At 48.8% G+C, this 17,678-nt stretch overlaps 1 long non-coding RNA gene across 1 annotated transcript; it reads right to left on the bottom strand.

The window, feature by feature from the left end:
* Positions 1–28: 28 nt before the first annotated feature.
* On the bottom strand, positions 29–17,276 carry LOC139279555 (uncharacterized). The gene is made up of 3 exons (XR_011596503.1): positions 17,198–17,276; positions 1,948–2,107; positions 29–157 (listed from the first exon to the last, which is right to left on the bottom strand). It is a non-coding gene; the product is annotated as an uncharacterized lncRNA (long non-coding RNA).
* Between the last annotated feature and the right edge of the window lie 402 nt (positions 17,277–17,678).

A 17,678-nucleotide genomic window follows, 5' to 3' on the forward strand; every position in this document is an offset into this window, starting at 1 on the left:
CGGTACCTCCTCAGTTGGGATCCCCATCGTGGCCGCAGGTTCCCCAGACAGGGGGATACAAGAGGCATCCTCCTCTTCATCACCCGTGGTGACACATGCAGTGGGTCATGTCCATGTGAGTGTCTGTCCTCCCATTGCACCTCTGGAGCTGGTAAAGCTGCAAGACACAATTGAGATTATTAGAGCAAAATGTGTTGTTGCGCCGCACTGGTATACGTAGGAGGAACAGCAATATTCCCATAAATGTGACAGAGAAACGTTACATATTAACGCATCATCATCATCGTAGGCAGTCCCTCGGAATCGAGGAAGATTGCTTCCACTCTTGGCATGAGTTCTTAGGTGGCTGAACAGTCCAATACAGGAGTCACAGTCCTTGTCACAGGTGGGACAGATCGTCGTTGAGGGAAGGGGAGGGTGGGACAGGTTTGCCGCACGCTCTTTCCGCTGCCTGCGCTTGATTTCTGCATGCTCTCGGCGATGAGACTCGAGGTGCTCAGCGCCCTCCCGGATGCACTTCCTCCACTTAGGGCGGTCTATGGCCAGGGGCTCCCAGGTGTCGGTGGGGATGTCGCACTTTATCAGGGAGGCTTTGAGGGTGTCCCTGTAATGTTTCCTCTACCCACCTTTGGCTCGTTTGCCGTGAAGGAGCTCCGAGTAGAGCGCTTGCTTTGGGAGTATCGTGTCTGACATGCGAACTATGTGGCCTGCCCAGCAGAGCTGATCAAGTGTGGTCAGTGTTTTCATGCTGGGGATGTTGGCCCAGTCGAGGACGCTAATGTTTGTGTCTGTCCCCCCAGGGGATTTGTAGGATCTTGCAGAGACATCGCTGGTGATATTTCTACAGCGACTTGAGGTGTGTACTGTACATGGTCCATGTCTCTGAGCCACACAGGAGGGCGGATATTACTACAGCCCTGTAGACCATGAACTTGGTGACAGTTTTGAGGGCCTGGTCTTCAAACATTCTTTTCCTCAGATGGCCGAAGGCTGCACTGGCGCACTGGAGGCAGTGCTGGATCTCGTCGTCAATGTCTGCTCTTGTTGATAGGAGGTTCCTGAGATAAGGGAAGTGGTCCATGTTGTCCAGAGCCACACCGTGGATCTTGATGTCTGGGGGGCAGTGCTGTGCGGCAAGGACAGGCTGGTGGAGGACCTTTGTCTTACTGATGTTTAGCGTAACGCCCATGCTTTCATACGCTGCGGTAAATATGTCGACTATGTCCTGGAATTCAGCCTCTGTGTGTGCACAGACGCAGGCGTTGTCCGTGTACTGTAGCTTGACAACAGAGGTTGGGGTGGTTTTGGACCTGGCCTGGAGACGGCGAAGGTTGAACAGGTTCCCACTGGTTCTGTAGTTTAGTTCCACTCCAGCGGGGAGCTTGTCAACTTTGAGGTGGAGCATGGCAGTGAGGAAGATTGCGAAGAGGGTTGGGGTGATGACACAGCCCTGCTTGACCCCGGTCCGGACGTGAATTGGGTCTATGATGGATCCGTTGGTAAGAATCATGTCTTGCATGTCATCGTGGAGCAGGCGGGAGATGGTGACGTACTTTTGGGGGCATCCAAAATGGAAGAGGACGCTCCATAGACCCTCGCGGTTGACGGTGTCAAAGGCCTTTGTCAGGTCGAAGAAGGCCATGTATAAAGAATACATGATATGGTGGTATCTATGGCAATACATCGATGTGGAAATCACTGCGTCAGAGAGCTGCAGAGGCTGGATCAGTCGCAGATAGACAGAATGATTAGGGAGCGAGGGTTTATGGGGTGCGGACAGAGAAGGGCACAGAGGGCCAGATGGACTGCTCTTATGTTCTTATGTTGTCGACCTGAGCATGGCAGAGAGTCGTTCAGAGGCTGCATGCATAACATGACATCATTCATCTATGATATGAGACTGAAATGATGTCACATAGCTCTTACACTGCTTGACACATTACTCACGTGGTGCATGGGATGGTCCGGCAACACCACACGTGGTGACCGCTCGACTGTGGGCCCCCACTAGTGCTGCAGCATGTGTCTCCAGGTCGGTGAGGGTCTGTATTACAGCAGGGCCTCCCCCGGTGCGTCTCTGCTGCGCCCGATTATGAGATATCTTCCTCTGCGAACGTAAATAGAGCATGGCATAGGCTACTTGACTAGGTTATGTAATTTATACACAACAGTTTCAAACATTATATGCTGATAGGGGTTGTGTCCACAATTCAATAACAGTAGCCCAAAAGTATCCCAGCCCAGACAGTGAGCAAAGGCAGCTCTCCCCCAGTCCATGCTGGGTCCTTGTGTAAGTGGCAGCAGCCAGAGAGACTTAAAACGGGCACAGGTTCATGGCCCTGTCCAGTTCTTAGCGGGGATGATATATGTTATCTAAGTTAGAATAACAAGCTTACATTCATTCCAGGAGAATTACCATTATAATGACTATTATACTTAGAATGTGCATCATTAAAATATAAAGTCGTACTTACTCTTGCTGAAGCAATGAGGCTGTTCCAGCGTTTGCGGCACTGGTTGGAGCCCCTGGGCTCGGGGGACGCAGACGAGACGGCCTCGGATACCTCGCCCCATAACCTGCGGTACGCCCATGGTGCTGGTTTCCACCACGCTCTCCCCCAGTCAGTTGGGCCCAGCGGGAGTGCACCTCCGCCACAATTGGCCTCCTCGGAGAATGGTTTGGCCCTCTTCCTCCCCGTCTCCACATCACTCCCACTTTCATCGCTGTCAGACATATTTCTCTGTCTTTCTTTCTCTCTCTCTCTTTTCTTTCACGTTTCTGGCTCTGCCTTCCTCCTCTCTTTCTCTCTCTCTTGTAGGGGAGGACAAAAACCCCCTCATTTTACCCAGAAGGAAAAGGGCTGTGTGATCAGTCTAGGCTGTGAATTGAAACCGATGGAAGGAAAACTTTGGGACACAAATGAATTTTAAAAGGGCAGACGAGGCCTGCAGGGGATAAAAGGGGATGCATTCATGGAGACCGCCCCCCCCCCAGTGTTTGGACTCATAGGAAAGGGAATTTAATTTCGAACTATCTACCAGAAAGTTTGAAATCCTAAAGTGCACATGGAAGAAACTACGAACTTTAATCGAATTTGGGATTTTTTAAAAGGTGTATGTTGGGTCTGCAAGAAAAGGGGTGGAGTCAATAGCAAAAGGTCCAGTTTGGACATTGGAACTAATCAAATTGTCTGGGAACTGTATACCCTCGAAACTTGCCCCTTGAAAACATTAGCATTTAAACAATGCCACATACATATTCCAACACCTTTTTCATCAGGCACAGAAATATCTGGCTCAGGCCAGACTAGCACAATGGCTACAGGAGGCCAATGCAATCAACACCCACTCAAACCTTGAGTAGGTTAACATCAATCTAAAACTGCTGCAATTTTCAAAATCAAAAGGTCCACCAATGAGAAGAATCGACTTCAGCAGGAGAGGCGGACTGGATAATCTGGCTATAAAAAAAGGGTTTCTGACGTAGTGAAGAAAGAAGTGATGATTTTCCCTGCCCTCGTGATTCAACAACCACAACCAGCAAGCCTCTCGACACGGAAGGAAAACCAGTGTCCGAAGACACCGAAGATAGAAGAAACAAACCACCAGACTACGGAAGGCACAGTAGTGAGTATAACCTCTGGTCCCCAGAACTCCCAACTCAGTTAGGCCAGGAAGGGTGGGAGGTTGGGCATTGTACTGCTAAACTGGTGTAAAGATTTCCGTTGGGTCTGTTTTAGTGGGATTTAGGGGGATTGTTTTGTTGGTATATTGCTGTTTGTTGAGTTACACCTTGTCAAATAAATTGGAAGCCTAAAGTTCCTCTTGGAATCACCTTGTCTCAGTTCTATTGTATGTCAATGATGAATATACTGCCGAGCGGTATGTCGGCAGTATGGAGCTGTTTTCTGACCAAAATCGCCCTTTTGGGCGGTACGCCGGCAGTCCGAGGGCAGTGTGCGGCGGTACTTTGACCAATTTCGGGCCCCAAGGGTCCCGTGACAACGTTGGATGAAGAAGAGCAGAGTATAGTCCTAATTAAACACTCCTCCACCCCTTCCCACTGAAGATGCAAGTTTGGATCAAGGTCTTTATAACCTTCAGTTTAAAAAAAGCTAAGTTATGAATCTTCGTACCTCATCCATTCATCGAAAATATGGTAGTCAAGGTGAACATGGAATATCATCACCATCATAGGCAGTCCCTCGGAATCGAGGAAGACTTGCTTCCATTCTTAGAATGAGTCCTTAGGTGGCTGAACAGTCCAATACGAGAGCCACAGTCCTTGCCACAGGTGGGACAGTCATTGAGGGAAAGGGTGGGTGGGACTGGTTTGCCGCACGCTCTTTCCGCTGCCTGCGCTTGATTTCTGCATGCTCCCGGTGATGAGACTGGAGGTGCTCAGCACCCTCCCGTATGCACTTCCTCCACTTAGGGCGGTCTTTGGCCAGGAATTCCTAGGTGTCGGTAGGAATGTTGCACTTTATCAGGGAGGCTTTGAGGGTGTCCTTGTAACGTTTCCTCTGCCTGCCTTTGGCTCATTTGCCATGAAGGAGTTCCAAGTAGAGCGCTTGCTTTGAGAGTCTCGTGTCTGGCAGCGAACAATGTGGCCTGCCCAGCGGAGCTGATTGAGTGTGGTCAGTGCTTCAATGCTGGGGATGTTGGCTTGGTTGAGGACACTGATGTTGGTGCATCTGTCCTCCCAGGGGATTTTTAGGATCTTGCGGAGACATCGTTGGTGGTATTTCTCCAGCGACCTGAAGAATATAGCTTCAAAGTAACACCTTCGTTTTAAAATTCTCATCCTTGTGTTCAAATCCCTCCATGGCCTCGCCACACCCTATCTCTGTAGCCTCCTCCAACCCTACAATCCTTCAGGATCTCTGCAGTCCAGCAATTTTGGCCCAATTTTCTTCGCCCAGCATTGGTGGCCGTACCATCAGTTGCCTGGGCCCTAAGCTCTGGAACTCCCTCCCTAAACCTCTCCACTTCGCTACCTCTGTCTCCTCCTTTAAGATGCTCCACAAAACCTACATCTTTTGATCACCTGTCCTAATATCTCCTTATGTCTCTCGGTTTCAATTGTTGTTTGATAATGCTCCTGTGAAGCGCCTTGGGACATTTTACTACTTTAAAAGCACTATATAAATGCAAGCTTTTGTTCGTAAGAAGCAAAAGATATAAGTTTTAAACCAATAAAAATAATCCTAAAATAGAGATTAAAAACATTTCAGAACATAAGAACATAAGAATTAGCCCCTCGAGCCTGCTCCGCCATTGAACAAGATCATGGCTGATCTGGCTGTGGACTCAGCTCCACTTAGCCGACCGTTACCCGTAACCCTTAATTCCCTTATTGGTTAAAAATCTATCTATCTGTGACTTGAATACATTCAATGAGCTAGCCTCAACTGCTTCCTTGGGCAGAGAATTCCACAGATTCACAACCCTCTGGGAGAAGAAATTCCTTCTCAACTCGGTTTTAAATTGGCTCCCCCGTATTTTGAGGCTGTGCCCCCTAGTTCTAGTCTCCCCGACCAGTGGAAACAACCTCTCTGCCTCTATCTTGTCTTCCCTTTCATTATTTTAAATGTTTCTATAAGATCAGCCCTCATCCTTCTGAACTCCAACGAGTAAAGACCCAGTCTACTCAATTTTTGATTTACTCAAAAATATCAGGCAGGTTAGTGGAGTCAAGGACATTGGGGCATTTAAAATGTCGGAGCTTGCTGCCTGGTGTAAATGAGTTAGACCCCCGAGGTTCTGGCAGGGTCTGTCACCGACATGCTCCTTCTAATTATATACTTGACTCCTGCCCGGTTGGAGACCCATGCCATTGTGTGGTGAGCGAGGGGAAGAAGGAAGGCATATCACAGGTCCACCTTTTTAATCTGTGACCAAATGAAGTGACGCATCAAATACACCAGGCTGAAAATAAAACTGCAAGACTTGTGTTTATTCTGCATGTCTGAGGCAATATGGAGGCGTAGTTAAATAAGGGAGGTTCTTCGATCAAGATGCCAGTTTGGATTGGTGTCTTTGATTGGCGTCTCAATAAACCCCACATCAGCGTCCTTGACCAGGCCAACAATCCCAGCATTGAAGCACTGACCACACTTGATCAGCTCCGCTGGGCAGGCCACATTGTCCGCATGCCAGACACGAGACTGCCAAAGCAAGTGCACTACTTGGAACTCCTTCACGGCAAATGAGCCAAAGGAGGGCAGAGGAAACATTACAGGGACACCCTCAAAGCCTCCCTGATAAAGTGCAACATCCCCACCAACACCTGGGAGTCCCTGGCCAAAGACCGCCCTAAGTGGAGGAAGTGCATCCGGGAGGGCGCTGAGCACCTCGAGTCTCATCGCCGAGAGCATGCAGAAACCAAGCGCAGGCAGCGGAAAGAGCGTGCAGCAAACCTGTCCCACCCACCCTTTCCCTCAACGACTATCTGTCCCACCTGTGACAGGGACTGTGGCTCTCGTATTGGACTGTACAGCCACCTAACGACTCATTTTCAGAGTGGAAACAAGTCTTCCTCGATCCCGAGGGACTGCCTACGTTGATGATGATGATGATGAATAAACCAATCCTTAACACAGAGCTGGGGAGAGTCACAGTTTAAGCTTCTATCCTCTCTTCCCATTTTTGAGCTTGAAACAATGAAGTGGTGAGTCACGTTTTCTCTCCAGCCAGAGGCAGGCTAGGTCGTGGTATGAAAGTGTGTGGCCTAGAATTGGAACAGTTATTGCTGGCGAGTTTCAAGGATTGCCACCCTGTAAAGTGAGCTCCGTCTGTTAACTGCTCAAGTTTTGTTATTTTCCATATTACAAGGAATGATATGAAATAGACTGTATTGCACTCAAAGACTGCGTTCTGTTCATTCAAGTACTTCTTGCAAAGTAAACTCATTTGCTGGTTTATAATTGGCCTTGTTTCACTAGAGTGCTTTTCAGGATATCTTATGGCAGACAGGAGGATCCTACATAATGCCACGTATAAGATCACGGAACCCAGTATACAAAATGAGGGGTCTTATTGTTATGATCCAAAGGTCATGTTATCATGCACCCAGATATTAGGTGGTAATGGGGAATACAAACTCCATTTCAGAAGTAACTGGTGAAGCTGAACCCAAAAGAACATTTGGTGCATAGCTGAGATTTCTAGCAATCTTTAATTATGAACGGGTTTATCAAAATAATATTGGCAGAGTTCCACCAGAGGAAAGGTGTCTTCTTCAGGACCAGAGCCTGAACTCCAAGGAATGTAATGGATGAGCTGTCTACCAATGTGAATGCTCAAAGCAATATTGTAAAAAGTTGAATTGCCTCACCAGCTGGATAATCTACCATTACTTTATATTCATCATCATCGTCATAGGCAGTCCCTCGAAGCGAGGATGACTTGCTTCCATGCCGAAAAAGGATGAGTTCACAGGTGTTTCAATGAAGGACCTAATATTCTAGATCCTGAACTACATCCTGAAGGGTGGAAGATGCCTGTGCGTGGATTTTTTTAACGTGTGGTGGCCGTTGCACACCAGCCATCACACGGGGCTTGACAGAGCGAGGTCTTGGTCCAGTGGCAAGGGTTATCCAAGACGACTGGAGACCAGCTCTGCTGCACAAACCTAGTGTGCACACATATCGCAGTGTGGGCTGGCCCATTCTTCCCCTGGGCCCTCGCCTCTTCTGGGCCCCGAACTCTCGCCTCTCCTGGGCACCGATCACATCCCTCTACGAACTCTTGCTGCTCCTTCGCCGCTCCTGCTGTACCTGCCCGCACTGCAGTCAGCCGTCGCCCTCCTGCAGCAGCACGCCCTGCTCCCTGCAGTAGTAGGCCACCACACGCTGCTCCCTCTAATGGCCCCGGCCTGCTGATGGTCTTGCTAAGGCTGCATGGCACATATTCTGTTCCCTTTCATGACTTCTGACTGCACTATGATTGCTTACTGTGAAAGCCCATAATACAGCAGGGTAAACTTTCCCTATCGCATCTTTAAACGCTTTTCTGTCGACATAATATAGTTGCATGATGTAAGTACAGCTAACCCCCCCATTATGGGTTGCACGGTTACAAATGGGTATCCTGGCAATGTGAATTTGTCACTACTCCTGCTCTGTTTACAGGAGTAAATTGCACATAATGAGAGAGAATGAACGCCTACAGCAGCAGAGCCCAATCTCCCTTTTAAATTAATTGGGCCCGAATTTGAGGAAGGCTTCCGCCCGGCCAAGTGTCGCCCGAGTGCCGATGGCCGCCGAGGTCCCTGCCGGTTCTTTGGGCGGAGTTTGCATCACCCAGGTCCCTCAAAGATCGGCGGGTGGCAAATCTGCAACGTACGCCCTCAATCTGGGCGGCAGCGGGCGGGAGCTCGCATTCTCGGCGGCAGAGACGCTTGCTGCCCAAGTGCCGCCGAGGATGGAGTCGGGCCCACGGAGGGTCGAAGAGCTGGAAATTAAAATCATCAGGGGGGAAAAAAATCCACCGGAAGACCTTCAGGGGTCACCATTGAAGTGAGTCGCTGTGAAATGTTTTTTTTTAAAGTTGACTAACCCTTTTTTTCAGGACCTTCCTACCTACCCTCGGGGACAGACCGGCCTCCAGCCAGCCGTCTACCCCCGTTCTGGCGCCGTCTCCCGCCCGCACTAATCTGGCATCACGGCGGGCGGGAGGTCACTCACGCCATTCGGCCGTCCGCTGACGTCAGCGGGCGTTTCCTGGAGGCTCTCCCCTCCCGCCCGCACCAGCCCACATCAAAAGTGGCACTGGGCGGGTCTTCGTGAGGAATGTCGGCGTCAGTGGGCAGCAGTCGGCGGCACTGGCCGGTAAGGTGATCAATTTCAGGCCCGGTATTTCTCCTTTCCTATTCATGAAGCTAGGAGCTGGTTGCCCTCTGGTACCTTGCCCATAAAATATAAAATTATGAGGGACCTAGATAGAGTGGATAGGATAGATCTATTTCCCTTAGCAGATAGATCAATAACCAGGGGGCACAGATTTAACATAATTGGTAGAAGGATTAGAGGGGAGGTGAGAAGAACTGTTTTCACCCAGAGGGTGGTGGGGGTCTGGAACTCACTGCCTGAAAGAGTGGTAGAGGCAGAAATGCTCATCACATTTAGAAAGTACTTGGATGTGCACTTGAAGTGCCGCAACCTACAGGGCTATGGACCAACAGCTGGGAAGTGAGATTAGGCTGGATGGCTCTTTTTCAGCCGGCACGGACACAATGAGTCGATGGCCTCCTTCTGTGCTGTAAATTTCTATGATCCTATGGATCTTCTTGGTCTGTATGGCTCAGTTGCTCACTGGGTACCCTAACTGAATGATTGTAGAAGCATATCTGTCTTTTATATAATAGATAGCACAAAGGCTGGAGGGTAGCAGCATATTTAGGGGTTCGGATAAAAGTCTCCAAGTTTGACTTTGACTTCAGCCAATGTTCAATAATATGTATGCAAGTATATGGGTAATGGGTCCATTGTATTTGATGGCGATGTTATTTGAAGGTGGGAGTCTCAATAAAATGTGTTCAATGTTGTCACGTATGTACATGCTGTTTGTAGCCACCAGATGGTGTCATTGCTGGAGGCCACTGAGCAGCACGCACATGGTGCTGCTCTGGTATAAAAGGCCAGCCATTTTGTGAGTCAGACACTTTGGGCCAAAATAAAGCAGAAGCAAGATTGTATCTTGCTTAGTTAAACAGTACTCAATTTGAACCTTTATTGCATACATAACAAATGTTAAATGGTTTCCATGGTCTTTGAGTTTCTGCTATTCCACAGTAAAAGTTGCAGGATTTTGCGACTATACCACCTAATTTGGACTGCAATGATTAAAGGGATTTCACATTTCACTGTCTCTTAAAGGGAATAATATAGTCTGGGGTTTGGGGGTTTGTCGTTATACTGCAGATACCAGTTTTAGATTGGCACTTGTTTGAATGAATTTCTATTCAAGGAATGTGCAGAGACCTATTCCCTAGAATGAAAATGCTTGTTAGGACTTTCATGTTAAATAAAGGGCTGACAGGACAATTGCTGTATGATAATGTCTGAAATGGTAACAAAGTATTGCCTGGGAGCCTTATAAAGTTTGCTATGCACTGGTTGTCTTTACTCTGCAGTTGGTGCAAACCGAAGGAGTGTAAGATTACCTATATTCAATCAATGCATTTTTCATTAGTTATACGATCAATTCTCATTGATGTGAAAGGGAAACCACTTGATATTGAACAAGAGTAAGATAGATGTGTGTGTTGCTTGTGCTTCAGTACTTCCTGGGATCATGTGTTGTGGGTTTTTGAAGCAGTGCAGCTTATCGGACAGCAGAAACGCTGAGAGGAAGGCATTGGAGAACCTCAGGGAAGCAGACTGAGGCTTCAGATGTTAACGATGGAGTGTGGAGGATAAGAATGTTAGTACAGTCGCTGTTATGCAGGCAATCAAACTACTGAAAGATTGGAGAATATTTGGCCTATGGAACTCTCGTCCTCTCTATTTTAATGTTCTAATGCTAAGTGATTGTCCTGCTTGTAAGGTGTGTTTAACAAACTAAGGGCTAGAATTTCAACAGGTTTGCGACTGTTTTTTCACCTGGGCGAAGCAGAATTTTTGTTTTTTTGGCGCTAAACAAGTCGCACAACATTTTGCGCCCGGGTGGAAATTTCGGCATTGGTTTTGCACAGGCGCTAAAACTTATCGCCCGCCCGATTTTTTAAGCGTTTTGATGACGTCAATCGGCATGCAGTGCTGCGCTATCGCCCCGGGCGGAAAATTCGGCGATATCGTCCATTTTATCGTCAGCCTGGAAACCTGCACAGAAAAAACAGTCGGACCCAGGGCATACCTGGCACTAAGGGCATCATCGTGTAAACGGAGCAGAAGTTCAGTGCGTAAAATGATTTGGAGAAGGAAGGCTGCGTTTTATATGGTGAAGTTTTATGTGAGTTTATAGTTCATTTTAAATGATATTTAAGGACATTTAAAAAAAATGGTGTCTATACTATGTCAGCCATTATTCCTGGCTGCTTTTTCTATGCAGCGACGAGCTGGAAGAAGGCTTATTGATGAACATTTTGAGCGTAATCGAAAAGCTCGCAGACATATGGGGAGGAGGCTTTACCCCCCACGAGTTTACCGGGAACAGCACTCATACCCCAGCTCTCTGAGGCACACTGCACTAGAAGGTTGCGCTTCCGAAAAGAAGTGATCACAGAGATTTGCCAGCTCACAAAGGCAGACATACAGCCTACCAGCGACAACAGGACTGCACTGCCCGTCGAGGTGAAGGTGACTGCAGCACTTGCCTTCTAAGCCTCCGGCTCTTTTCAGGCATCAGCAGGGGACATCTGCTCCATTTTGCAGTACGCTACACATTGCAGCATTTGCCAGGTGACTACTGCATTGTACGCACACAGGATGGACTTCATAAAGTTTCCAAAGACCAAGGAGGCACAGAATGAGAGGGCTGTATGTTTTGAACGAATTGCTGGCTTCCCCAGGATGCCATTGACTGTAAGTACATCACCCTGTGAGCACCTTTACTCAATCCAGAGGTTTACCGAAACTGAAAAGGCTTCCATTCCCAGAATGTAAAGATCATCTACGACCATAACGCATCATAACAGTCAATGCCCAATATCCAGGCAGCATCCACGATGCTTTCATTTTGCGTGAGAGCACTGTCTCAGGCCTGTTCGCCTGTCAGCCACAAGGCCAGAGCTGGATGCTGGGGTACAAAGGTTACGGGCTTCACCACCTGGCTCATGACCCCCCTCCGGAACCCTCCGACAAAGGCCAAGCATTGCGATAATGACAGCCATATAGCCACATGCAACAGCGTGGAAAAGTCAATTGGAGTGCTCAAGCAGCGCTTCCGATGCCTGGACCACTTTGGAGGCTGCCTACAATACTTCCCTCAGCAGGTCTCTTGTGGTGTGCTGCATACTACAACTTTGTCATCATGAGGGGACAGGATTTGCCAATGGGGGCTGCAGGAACACCTCAGGAGAGAGGGGAGAAGTGGGGGTGGGAGGAGGAGGAGGACGAGAACGAGGAGCCTGGCGATGAACCCATGTCACCACCACCATCACCACAGGGGAGGCCTCGTGGAGCTTTCACTGCTGCAAAAGCCTTACGTCAGCAGCTCATAATTCAACACTATGCTTGAAGAGTGAACGATAGGTTTGACCAACGCCTGGCCACTCTATCCCACCATGTTGACTATTCCCCTTATTCTGCAAATGAGACACTGCACAAGAACAAAAGAATTTATTATACATACAGTAACTTGAATAAGATTTATTAAACATTTCAAAACTGGAATAAAATTTAATAAAATTGTGTTAGGGAAATTGATGGGATTGAAGGCGATAAATCCCCAGGGCCTGATAGTCTGCATCCCAGAGTACTTAAGGAAGTGGCCCTAGAAATAGTGGATGCATTGGTGATCATTTTCCAACAGTCTATCGACTCTGGATCAGTTCCTATGGACTGGAGGGTAGCTAATGTAACACCACTTTTTAAAAAAGGAGGGAGAGAAAAAAATAGGGAATTATAGACCGGTTAGCCTGACATCAGTAGTGGGGAAAATGTTGGAATCAATTATTAAAGATGAAATAGCAGCGCATTTGGAAAGCAGTGACAGGATCGGTCCCAGTCAGCATGGATTTATGAAAGGGAAATCATGCTTGACAAATCTTCTGGAATCTTTTGAGGATGTAACTGGTAGAGTGGACAAGGGAGAACCAGTGGATGTGGTGACTTTCAAAAGGTTTTTAACAAGGTCCCATACAAGAGATTGGTGTGCAAGATTAAAGCCACATGATATTGGGGGTAATGTACTGACGTGGATAGAGAACTGGTTGGCAGACAGGAAGCAGAGAGTCGGGATAAACGGGTCCTTTTCAGAATGGCAGGCAGTGACTAGTGGGGTGCCGCAGGGCTCAGTGCTGGGACCCCAGCTATTTACAATATACATCAATGATTTAGATGAAGGAATTGAGTGTAATACCTCCAAGTTTGCAGATGACACTAAGCTGGGTGGCGGTGTGAGCTGTGAGGAGGATGCTAAGAGGCTGCAGGGTGACTTGGACAGGTTAGATGAGTGGGCAAATGCATGGCAAATGCAGTATAATATGGATAAATGTGAGGTTATCCACTTTGGTGGCAAAAACACGAAGGCAGAATATTTTCTGAATGGCGGCAGATTAGGAAAAGGGGAGGTGCAACGAGACCTGGGTGTCATGGTACATCAGTCATTGAAAGTTGGCATGCAGGTACAGCAGGCGGTGAAGAAGGCAAATGGTATGTTAGCCTTCATAGCTAAGGGATTTGAGTGTAGGAGCAGGGAAGTCTTACTGCAGTTGTACAGGGACTTGGTGAGGCCTCACCTGGAATATTGTGTTCAGTTTTGGTCTCCTAATCTGAGGAAGGACGTTCTTGCTATTGAGGGAGTGCTGCGAAGATTCACCAGACTGATTACCGGGATGGCAGGACTAACATATGAGGAGAGACTGGATCGACTGGGCCTGTATTCACTGGAGTTTAGAAGGATGAGAGGGGATCTCATAGAAACATATACAATTCTGACAGGAATGGACAGGTTAGATGCAGGAAGAATGTTCCCGATGTTGGGGAAGTCCAGAACCAGGGGACACAGTCTAAGGATAAGGGGTAAGCCATTTAGGACTGAGATGAAGAGAAACTTCTTCACTCAGAGAGTTGTTAACCTGTATAATTCTCTACCGCAGAGAGTTGTTGATACCAGTTCATTGGATATATTTAAGAGGGTGTTAGATATGGCCCTTACAGCTGAAGGGATCAAGGGGTATGGAGAGAAAGCAGGAAAGGGATACTGAGGTGAATGATCAGCCATGATCTTATTGAATGGTGGTGCAGGCTGAAAGGGCCGAATGGCCTACTCCTGCACCTATTTTCCATGTTTCTATGTTTCTATGTTTAAACATTATTGTGAATTGGGAAACTTTAAAAACTTTTATAAAATAGCAACAAAATAACAAAATAACAACAATCCCTGCACCGAAGGTCTTTGATCTGTGGCCCCTCCTCCCCCCTCCTCCCAAACCCGCCTCCCTCATGTCATGACCCTACCCAAGGTGGTACCAAGACATTGTGCAGCAAGGCGGCCAGAGTCCTGCTGTACTGGGGGGATAGATCATGGAGACGCCATGTATGGATCCCCTGGAGAAGCTCGGTGTATGGAAGGCCTGGCTGCTGAGCCTCTTGCTCGGCCTCGCCACTCACAGGTGATGTGGGTCTGGGTGTGACACTGGAGACTGTAGTGCCAAAGATGGAGACCATCAATTGGGTGTGGGCAGTGACAGCCTCGGTGGTTTCGCGGCTCGCACCGACAATCTGCGACATGCACTCCCTCCTGTCCGCGGATAGTGCCGCAATGCTTGTGGGAATCCTACCCAAGACCTCCAGGAGCTGTCGGGGTGAGCTGGATGCTCTCCCTGGACAGTCCCACCATGACCAGGTGTGTGTCTGCCTGTCTGTCAGCAGACCTGCTTTGCTGACTCACCCTCCGGAGTGGCGGCATACGGGATACAACCCCGGGAACGAGTTGCTGCACGCCACTTGTACCCGGGGCCTCGGATGGCTCAAAGCCCGAGAATGTTTCTTCCTCGAACAAGCTGCTGGCCGCAGCAAAAAGAGGTTTCCAGTGCACCGGGCCCCCTCCTGCCCCCGGAATAGGTGGCTCGCTTTGCTCCTCCTGTGGAGGTTCCTCGTCCTCGCCCTCATGCCCCTCCTCCACCCCCACATGATGGGCTGAGGGGGAAGCTTCTATTGGAGGATGTGGCACATACACCCCCTCATCTGGAAATAGTAAACAACAGATGAGTGGTTAGCAGCAAGGGAGGGGACAGGGTGACATGAGTAAGGTCACACAGCACAGGTTCATTTCAAGGACCACCGCGACTCCGTTATATGTAATCCACAGACCCTGCATCACATTGCCCCAACCCTAGTCCACAGACAGTACATCACATTGCCCCAACCCTAGTCCACAGACACTGCATCACATTGCCCCAACCCTAGTCCACAGACAGTCGATCATATTGCCCCAACCCTAGTCCACAGACACTGCATCACATTGCCCCAACCCTAGTCCACAGACACTGCATCACATTGCCCCAACCCTAGTCCACAGACCCTGCATCACATTGCCCCAACCCTCGTCCACAGACAGTACATCACATTGCCCCAACCCTAGTCCACAGACACTGCATCACATTGCCCCAACCCTAGTCCACAGACCCTGCATCACATTGCCCCAACCCTAGTCCACAGACAGTACATCACATTGCCCCAACCCTAGTCCACAGACACTGCATCACATTGCCCCAACCCTAGTCCACAGACACTGCATCACATTGCCCCAACCCTAGTCCACAGACACTGCATCACATTGCCCCAACCCTAGTCCACAGACAGTACATCACATTGCCCCAACCCTAGTCCACAGACACTGCATCACATTGCCCCAACCCTAATCCACAGACACTGCATCACATTGCCCCAACCCTAGTCCACAGACACCACATCACATTGCCCCAACCCTAGTCCACAGACAGGACATCACATTGCCCCAACCCTAGTCCACAGACACTCCATCACATTGCCCCAACACTAGTCCACAGACACTCCATCACATTGCCCCAACCCTAGCCTACAGACACTACATCACATTGCCACAACCCTAGTCCACAGACACTGCATCACATTGCCCCAACCCTAGCCCACAGACATTACATCACATTGCCCCAACCCTAGTCCACAGACACTACATCACATTGGCCCAACCCTAGTCCACAGACACTACATCACATTGCCCCAACGCTAGTCCACAGACACTACATCACATTGCCCCAACCCTAGTCCACAGACACTACTTCACATTGCCCCAACCCTAGCCCACAGACACTGCATCACATTGCCCCAACCCTCGCCCACAGACACTGCATCACATTGCCCCAACCCTAGTCCACAGACACTCCATCACATTGCCCCAACCCTAGTCCACAGACACTGCATCACATTGCCCCAACTCTAGTCCACAGACACTACATCACATTGCCCCAACCCTAGTCCACAGACAGTACATCACATTGCCCCAACCCTAGTCCACAGACACTACATCACATTGCCCCAACCCTAGTCCACAGACAGTACATCACATTGCCCCAACCCTAGTCCACAGACACTGCATCACATTGCCCCAACCCTAGTCCACAGACAGTACATCACATTGACTCAACCCTAGTCCACAGACACTGCATCACATTGCCCCAACCCTAGTCCACAGACACTACATCACATTGCCCCAACCCTAGTCCACAGACAGTACATCACATTGACTCAACCCTAGTCCACAGACACTGCATCACATTGCCCCAACCCTAGTCCACAGACACTGCATCACATTGGTACCCAACCCTAGTCCACAGACACTACATCACATTGCCCCAACTCTAGTCCACAGACACTACATCACATTGCCCCAACCCTAGCCCGCATCACATTGCCCCAACCCTAGTCCACAGACACTACATCACATTGCCCCAACCCTAGCCCGCATCACATTGCCCCAACCCTAGTCCACAGACACTGCATCACATTGCCCCAAATCTAGTCCGCAGACAGTACATCACATTGCCCCAACCCAGCCCTAGGATTTTGCATGACATACCCTCAGTTTCGAACGGGGGCTCCGCAACCCCATGGGCAGTTGCCCTCCCTGAGGCACCGATCAGACCAGGTCTGATCCTCCAGGTCTGTCAGAGGCATAGTTCTGAGTGAACCGCTGCCTGTCCGTCGCTGCTCCTGACAGTTGTGGGTCATCTTTCTCTGCAAAGCTGACAATGGGAATGGTTACCAGAGCGCCCATCTGCTCTTGTGGCACACACAGATAGCCATCAAAGCATTATACCATACTGTGTGCATTTAATACAGTGCTCTGATAATTGCCCTGGAAGTTATATGTGGTTCATGAGGAAGGCATCGAAAAGCAGAAGCATCTTTTAAGATCTCAGAAAGCAGAATTAATAATGTGTAACAATAATTCATGGCGAATAAGATGCAACACTAAGCCTACCTCTACCAACATGTATCAGATTTATAATTTAAGTAATGAAGAAGTGCATCAATAAAAGTTTACTTACTCTGACAATCCTGCAATGGTCACTGAACCTCTTGCGGCACTGGGTGTGGGTCCTCCTGATGTGGTCACTACAAGACACCTCCTCAGCGATGCTGGTCCAAATACGCCGAGTGGTTTACTTGCACCCCTCCTGTTTAAATTCCCCCCATCTCCTCTCCACAGCAGTGACAAGGGCCTCGTTGGCCTCATTGCTAAACTTGCTCGCTCTCTGCCTGCTCCCATTTCCTTCCATCGTGACTGCAATCTAAAATTGGCTACTTTCAGCCCTGGGTGTACTGTGCATGCGTGGGTGCTCCCTGACAGCTGACCAGAAGCAGCGGAAGAAGAAAAAAATGGAAAGAATAATTTCCTCCCCCACCCCCAAATGTTCATGCATGTGCAGATGGTCCAATTTTTTTTTCGATTGTAAATTTTGGCTTCGGCGCACAATTTCTGTTGTGCATCGCTGGATTTATTGCTATCGCTCTTCACGGTATCCCAAC

The sequence above is a fragment of the Pristiophorus japonicus genome, chromosome 14, assembly GCF_044704955.1.
Source record: "Pristiophorus japonicus isolate sPriJap1 chromosome 14, sPriJap1.hap1, whole genome shotgun sequence".
Taxonomy (NCBI): Eukaryota; Metazoa; Chordata; class Chondrichthyes; family Pristiophoridae; genus Pristiophorus; species Pristiophorus japonicus.